Source organism: Acomys russatus, chromosome 24, assembly GCF_903995435.1.
Source record: "Acomys russatus chromosome 24, mAcoRus1.1, whole genome shotgun sequence".
NCBI classification, from domain to species: Eukaryota; Metazoa; Chordata; class Mammalia; order Rodentia; family Muridae; genus Acomys; species Acomys russatus.
In genome coordinates this window covers 57,997,953-58,005,121 of record NC_067160.1, presented here as the reverse complement: position 1 = coordinate 58,005,121, position 7,169 = coordinate 57,997,953, and positions in this window count along the sequence as shown.

The following is a 7,169-nucleotide window of genomic DNA, read 5'->3' as shown; positions in this document are numbered from 1 at the left end:
GCCCCACCCCCATCCCGCTGTGGTTTGGGGTGAGTGACAAGGGCAGGCTGTCCTTGCAACCTTGGAGGGTTGCTGTAACACATGAGTGAACAGGCACTGTGAGAGGGCATCCCACAGACCGTCTGGCACCATTCCCTTCATGTTCCCTCAGCAGTGCCTGCCCCCTCCACACCCTATGAACTTGAACTTGACTATTGTGCAGACCTGGGGTCCCAGAGGCTTGGATGAGTGCCCAGGATAGGAGAGCGGTGGTTGAAACCCTGCTCACTTGCATGGCCCAGCCTTTGGGATAATGCGGGATTCAGCCAGGTCGGGGGAAATTATGGGAACATGGCTCTGGCCCAACTTCCAGGAACCAGGTCCCCCCCCACCCCCCGCTTCCTGTTGTTTTCAATTCATCCCCTGGGTGACCCCTGGACCTCTGGGGCCAGCTGGGACCCAGAGTCGATCTCTATCATCTGTCTTCTGTGAGATGGCTATGTCAGTGATCTGCCGGTTTCTGAAAGAATTCAGTGTTTTGTGGCTCAAAAAGTTGCTCAAATCCCAGGCTCTCAGTCCACACTTAAAGTACGGCGTTCAACTTACGAGGCTCACAACCCACCCCACTGCCACAGCAGGTCAAGGCAGAGCCAGCAAGGGATAGCATTGCTTTCTCAAGAAAGTCTGTCAGCTCTGGCCAAGAGTTTCTTGCTCCTCTCAGCGACTCTCTGGGATCCAGCGAGGGCTGAGGGTTCTCAGTGCGCGGGTAAGTGGCCTCGAGCAAGTCCCTTCACCGGAGTCTTTGTTTCCTGGTCTGGAAATGAGTGCATCCATGTTGTTTGTCCTTGCAGAGCCCCTGTAAAAGGGTAGAACAGTAACACGATGTTAAGCATGAGTTGCTCTGTGCAGCAACTCTACTGAGTGACCACATAGTATTTTTCACAAGCTGGACTCTCAATGGGAAGGCCTCGCCCTCAGGCAACCTTCCCTACTGTCCCAGGGCAGGACAGTGACTCTCTTTAAGGGCACTGTAACAATCTCACCTGAGAGCACCTGCCTTGTCTGCAACTTTGAACTGTCCCCTTTCCCCTCTTCTGGGTTGAGGTTTTTCTTTGCCAAATTAGTCTATTACTTTGAATCCCACTCTGCTCCAAGTTCTCAGGACATGACATAAAGGAGTCACATTCTTTGTCAGAATATAACATGAATGGTCCATAGTCCAGTGTATGACATATAGCCTGTTTCCCTCTGAGGCTTCATAACCTCCACTTTCTACATTTCTGTAGGCAGTCTTTTTATTTTTCTTTTCCTTCTTCTTCTTTTTTTTTGTTTTTGTTTTTGTTTTTGTTTTTTGTTTTTTGTTTTTGTTTTGTTTTGTTTTTTGTCTTTTTGTTTTTTGAAACAGGGTTTCTCTGTGTAGCCTTGGCTGTCCTGGACTCACTTTGTAGACCAGGCTGGCCTCAAACTCACAGAGATCCACCTGCCTCTGCCTCCCGAGTGCTGAGATTAAAGGCGTGCGCCACCACGCCCGGCTTCTTATCTTCTACCAGAATGATAGGCTCTGCCCACAGCATCCCATAGCATTTCTAGCCTCAAGTCCAAACTCTTCCATATTCCTCATGGAGTTGACTCATTAGACTCAAAATGTATTTACAAATACCTAGGCCATATAGCTAGCTCATATTCTCTGACTAACTCATAACTTACAATAACCCATTATATTAATCTTCATTTTGTCACATGGCTGGTTACCTCTGTTCAGGTACCATGTGTCTGTCCTCTTCACACCTTCCTTGGCGACTCTCCCATACCTGGCTTCATTCCAGAATCCTTTCTACCTGCTGGATGTCCCACCTTCTCTGTCTACCTATCCTATAGGCCATAGGATTTTTTTAATTGATGGGTGTTGCATCCATACAGATACAAGAGATTCTCTCAACATATTCCTTCTGCAAAGCACCTGGTCAGGTTTATCACAGCAGCAGGCCTACCCTTAGGTACCAATGTTTCTATTACTTTTCTTGTTGCTATGTCAAACTATCTGATAAAAGTAACTTAAGGTTTATTTTGAGATTATCTTGGCATAAGATTAGTGATAGCAGCAGAAGCCAGGGCAGCTGGCCACAATGTACTTGCAATCAGGAAGATGAGAGAGATAAGTACTGATTGCTGAATGTGCTGGTGTGGATGAAAGCAACTGCCATAGACGCAAAGGGAGTGGCATTGTTGGAGGTGTGGCCTTATTGGAGTAGGTGTGGCCTTATTAGAGGCTACATGTCCCAGGGGGTGAGCTATGAGGTCTCAGAAGCTCAGTCAGGCCCAGTGTCACTCTCTTCCTGCTGCCTGTGGATCCAGATGCAGAACTCTCAGCTCCCTCTCCAGCACCATGTCTGCCTGCATGCCGCCATGCTCCCACCATGCTGACAATGGACTAAGCCTCTGAGCTGTAAACCAGCACCAAATGCTTTCCTTTATAAGAGCTGCTGTGGTCATGGTGTCTCTTCACAGCAATAAAACCCCAACTAAGACACTGAGCTTCTTTCCTCCTGTTGTTCAGTCCAGGACACCAGCCAATGGGATGGTTCTACTCAAATTTAGGGTGGCTCTTTCCACTTCAGTGGACACAATCTAGATAATCTTTTAGAGACACACCCAGAGGTTTGTTTCCTAGGTGATTCTAAGTCCTATCACTCTAATAATATTCACAAACATATAATCCCTAACTTACTGCAGCACTGCCTCTGGGCATCTGAGTATAGTTTTTATGATGGCCAGGATGGACCAACCAAGGTGTCAGGCAGAGGACTGGATGAGATGACCAGGAGGAGGTGGGGCTCATAGGCACCTCTGTATGAGGAATACAAGGAAGTTGCCTATTGTTGGATACATTGCCTAGACATCATGATGAAAGAGTAAGGACTGGAAAGAAAACTTTGGCAGCTGTGTCTACAATAAGTAAAGTCACTTAAACAGACACTCAAGAGGAATCAAAGGGAAATTAATTAGAATAAATCAAGACCACCATCTAAAAGGAACCAAGCACAGGGTATTCACAAACCAGAAGCAAGATCACCAAGGAGCCAGAGGCAGTGCTGGGAAAATAGAGCCAGCCAATGACTGCCACAGATAGTTGGACCAGCCAATGACTGACAGCCACAGACAAGTGGACCAACCAATGACAGCTACAGACAGACAACTGGACCAGCCAATGACAGCCACAGACAACTGAACCAGCCAATGACTGACAGTCACAGATAACTGGACCAGCCAATGACTGACAGCCACAGATAACTGGACCAGCCAATGACTGACAGCCACAGACAACTGGACCAGGGCTCCACCTGCCCCTCTCCCAGCCACTGACTACAGAGTTTCCTGCAGGTTGCTTAGAAGCTGGTCCGAATGGGAGGAGGCAGCATCGGGTCCTCCAGGTCCTGAGCACATTCTCCAACAAATGAGTAAGATCATCAACTCCAAGAGCACATTATTTTCTCAGGATCTGATAAGACTGTTTCAAAAATTCATACTGAAGAAAATATGCTCAGGAACGGCCACATGAATTGTGAGAAAACAAGGCGTGGTGGCGCACGCCTTTAATCCCAGCACTCGGGAGGCAGAGGCAGGCGGATCGCTGTGAGTTCTAGGCCAGCCTGGTCTACAAAGTGAGTCCAGGACAGCCAAGGCTACACAGAGAAACCCTGTCTCGAAAAAGGAGAGAGAGAGAGAGAGAGAGAGAGAGAGAGAGAGAGAGAGAGAGAACATTAAAAAAAAAAAGCCACAGCCAAGCATCCTTGATGGAGCGACTTCTGTGTTAGCATCAGGCAGCCTGCCATGGGGTGACACCACCAGCCCCATCCTGAGGGACAAGGTGGGTGACACAGTGGCACTGCTACTAGGTAGATGATGAGCCTCTCAGAGATGGGGACATAGCTGCGGAGGGCAGGGGTAATTTACTGAGCTGGGATGTTGACTCAACGTCAGTGCTTGTTTCATTTGGCTGCTGTTCCCTTGTCCTTGGCAGGGTCGGTGGTTGAGCCCAGGCTCCAGATCCTCGCTCCTAAAGCTGTACGTCTGCCACTGGACAGGACGGAATCAAGTCAGACTTCCCCATAGCCTGGAGCCAAGGGAAAAAACTGAAAGACAACACAGAGAAATGGTAGCCTGGGGAAGGCTTTTTATTTAAGACACAAAACCCCCAAAGGCATAGAGAAATTGACTCCTAACCTCTTCTGCAGTGGGTGACATTGTCTACAACAGAGAGGACAAAGTACTGAGACACAAGAACGCTTACCTCACTGACCACAAAGCCACAGAGGAGGAGAAGCCACCCAGCAGAAAGTGACAGGCAGCCTGGGCTGGTGGCTGTCCAAAGATAAGAAAATAAGTCAATAAGGAAATGAAGAGACATTCTGCCTCCTTAGCAATGGGGAAAGTCACAGGGCAGCAGGACCTAGCTGACACAGATAGCATGGTGGGCAACGTGGGTTTGTAGACATGCTGGCGTCATCATCGTCACCAGGAGCCATGCGTCACGATGTGGTAGGGGGCCACTTTTCTTCCAGAGTATCATGGAGACTTCCTCACTCCATTCCAGAGGAGGCCTGGGCAAGGCTTATTCTTTTGTTTTGTTTCGTCAGTGCTGTATTTGTAAGGTCTCATTAAACCTGCAGAGACCTGACAGAATAACTCAGGAGTAGCTAGTAGCTCTGCGCCCAGCCACTCTGAACTCACAGCTCCCTAGGAGCCCACAAGAGTCTGAAAGGACACAATCCTGCAAGCATACAGGCCTCTTCGTAGGATTCCATTAAAATCAACAAACAAACAAACAAACCCCCACCCCCACCTCACCCCCGCCAAAAAAAACAAAACAAAACAAAACTAGGCACAGGAGAGATGGCTTAGAAGGTAAGGGCACTTGCCACCAAGCCTGACCTCTTCCCCTTGTCACACAGATACAGAAATAGATATCATTTTTGCTGAGCGTGGCAGTGTACATCTCATAGCACTCAGACAGCACTGCAGGTAGAGCTCTGTGAGTTTGAGGCCAGCCTGGTGAACACAGCGAGTTTCAGACTAACCAGAGCTACGTAGTGAGAGCCTAGGCATGTCTGCTCTTCTGGAGAGGATCCAAAGAGTAGGGGATTTCTTTGGATTCTCATTTGAAGGCAATGATCCCTGCATCTGGCCATCACAGTGGGGCTCGTCCATAGTGCTTGATCTCGCTGTTTGACACTCCTCCTCACCTCACCAGTCAAGCAGTCCCTGTTGCCTTTCTGGTCTCAGGAGGGCCTCAGAGGATGGCTCCCGGGCGGGACTAGTGAGGAAGCCAGGGGAAATGTTCTCCCTGCAAGATTCCTTCTAAGAATCTAAAGTGCCTTGTGATCAAACTGTCCCACCAGCTGGAATGGAACCATCATCTGTGGGCAGGGGGTTTCCCCTGCTGGGATTCACACTTCCACTGTTCACACTGGCATCACACTCAAGTAGCTTGTGGACCTGTGAGTGACAGAGGCCGAGATGGGTGCATCATGTATACATACAGAGTCACATTCATGTGCACAGAGGTGTGCATGAAATATGCATGCATGCTCTTGCATGTGGAATATGCACAGGTGTACACACATGGGTACACACACATGTATGCACACCTGCCTTTATGTACAAAAATGTGTATTCCTCCATGTGTACACATGGGCAAGTGTATGCATCTGTGTTTATGCACCTGCACAGGTATGATTGCATGTGAATATGTACGTTTTTTGTGTGCATTTCCACGTGTATTGCATGTGGGCAGACTTAACACTTGTGTGGACACATGCATCTATAAAGCCAGACATGGTTTGTGTGTGCCTGGATATGCATCTGCATGTGTGTGCACATGGCATATGCATGTTTTTGTGTTAGAGCTTGCATGCCTGCATGCTCCTGGATATTCCCACCAAGCATCTGAGGGAGTCCTGAAGGCAACCCTGCTGTGTCGCTGCGGAGGGGACAGCTGAGTGCCGACCGGGCTTGGTGCCCGATGAGTGGGAGGCAGCAGCGGCTCTCTGCTGACCATGGCAGAAAGTCCAGCTGCTTCCTGTACACAGCTGAAATGTCGGAGCTGCTGGAGCTGCCAGGCTGCTGGGTAGCAGCTGTCCCTTGGGGGAAGGCACTCGGTCTCTACGTCACACATGGCTGCCATGAAGCACACGTCATCCCAAAGTTCTCAGAAGAGCTGCACTGTGTGGGTTCTTCTTTCTCCCCCTGCTTTCACCCCTCTCACTAGATAGGAGAGAAAGGAGGCTATGGGGCACAGAGAAAGACCCTTGACACTAATTTCTTTCCTTCTTGCTTTTTTTTTTTTTTTTTTTTAGCACAACTACTAACAAACTGCAACCGACCTCCCTAAATGACCGACCCCACCTCTCGGGGGCCTTCTGAAACTGTCCCAGAATTCCTAACATCACACAATCGCAGAAACTATCTGCAGCTGGCAAAAGCATGCTTCTGCCAGAGCACGAGGCAAATCACAGGCAGCTGCTGCGGGCAGTGAGAAACAGATCACATCCCCAAACCTGGGATTGAAACAAAAAGCACGTTCTTAATTCCGGAATCCTCATTATGGCACTGGGACTCCATTCATTGGGAGTGACACTTGGAGTCAGCTTTTCATGTCATCCAGCCTGAAGGAAGAGAGAGGCAGCCTGGCAGCTGCAGGGAGACACAGGCCTGTGTGGACCTGGGAACCATCGTCACCGGCTGCATCAAGGCTCTGGGAAAGGCAGGGTCAAGAGAAGGACCATGACACTTGGCTTTTGTTTAAAGGGGTCTACATGGCAGAAGCCTTAATGTTTGATGTTTGGATCCTTTTACCTGGCAATTCCATTCTTTTTTTTTTTTTTTTGAAAGAGGTGATTTTTTTTCCTTTAAAGATTTATTTATTTTTGTGTATACAGTGCTCTGCCTGCATGTACACTTGCACGACAGAAGAGGGCATCAGATCACGTTATAGATGGCTGTGAGCCACCATGTGGTTGCTGGGAATTGAACTCAGGACCTCTGGGAGAGTAGTCAGTGCTCTTAACCTCTGAGCCATCTCTTCAACCTGGCAATTCCATTCTTAAATGTCCTCATCAGGGAAGTCAGTAGACAAATGTTGTGTCCCAGACACATCTGCACATAGTTGCTTAAGATAACATTTCCCAGGT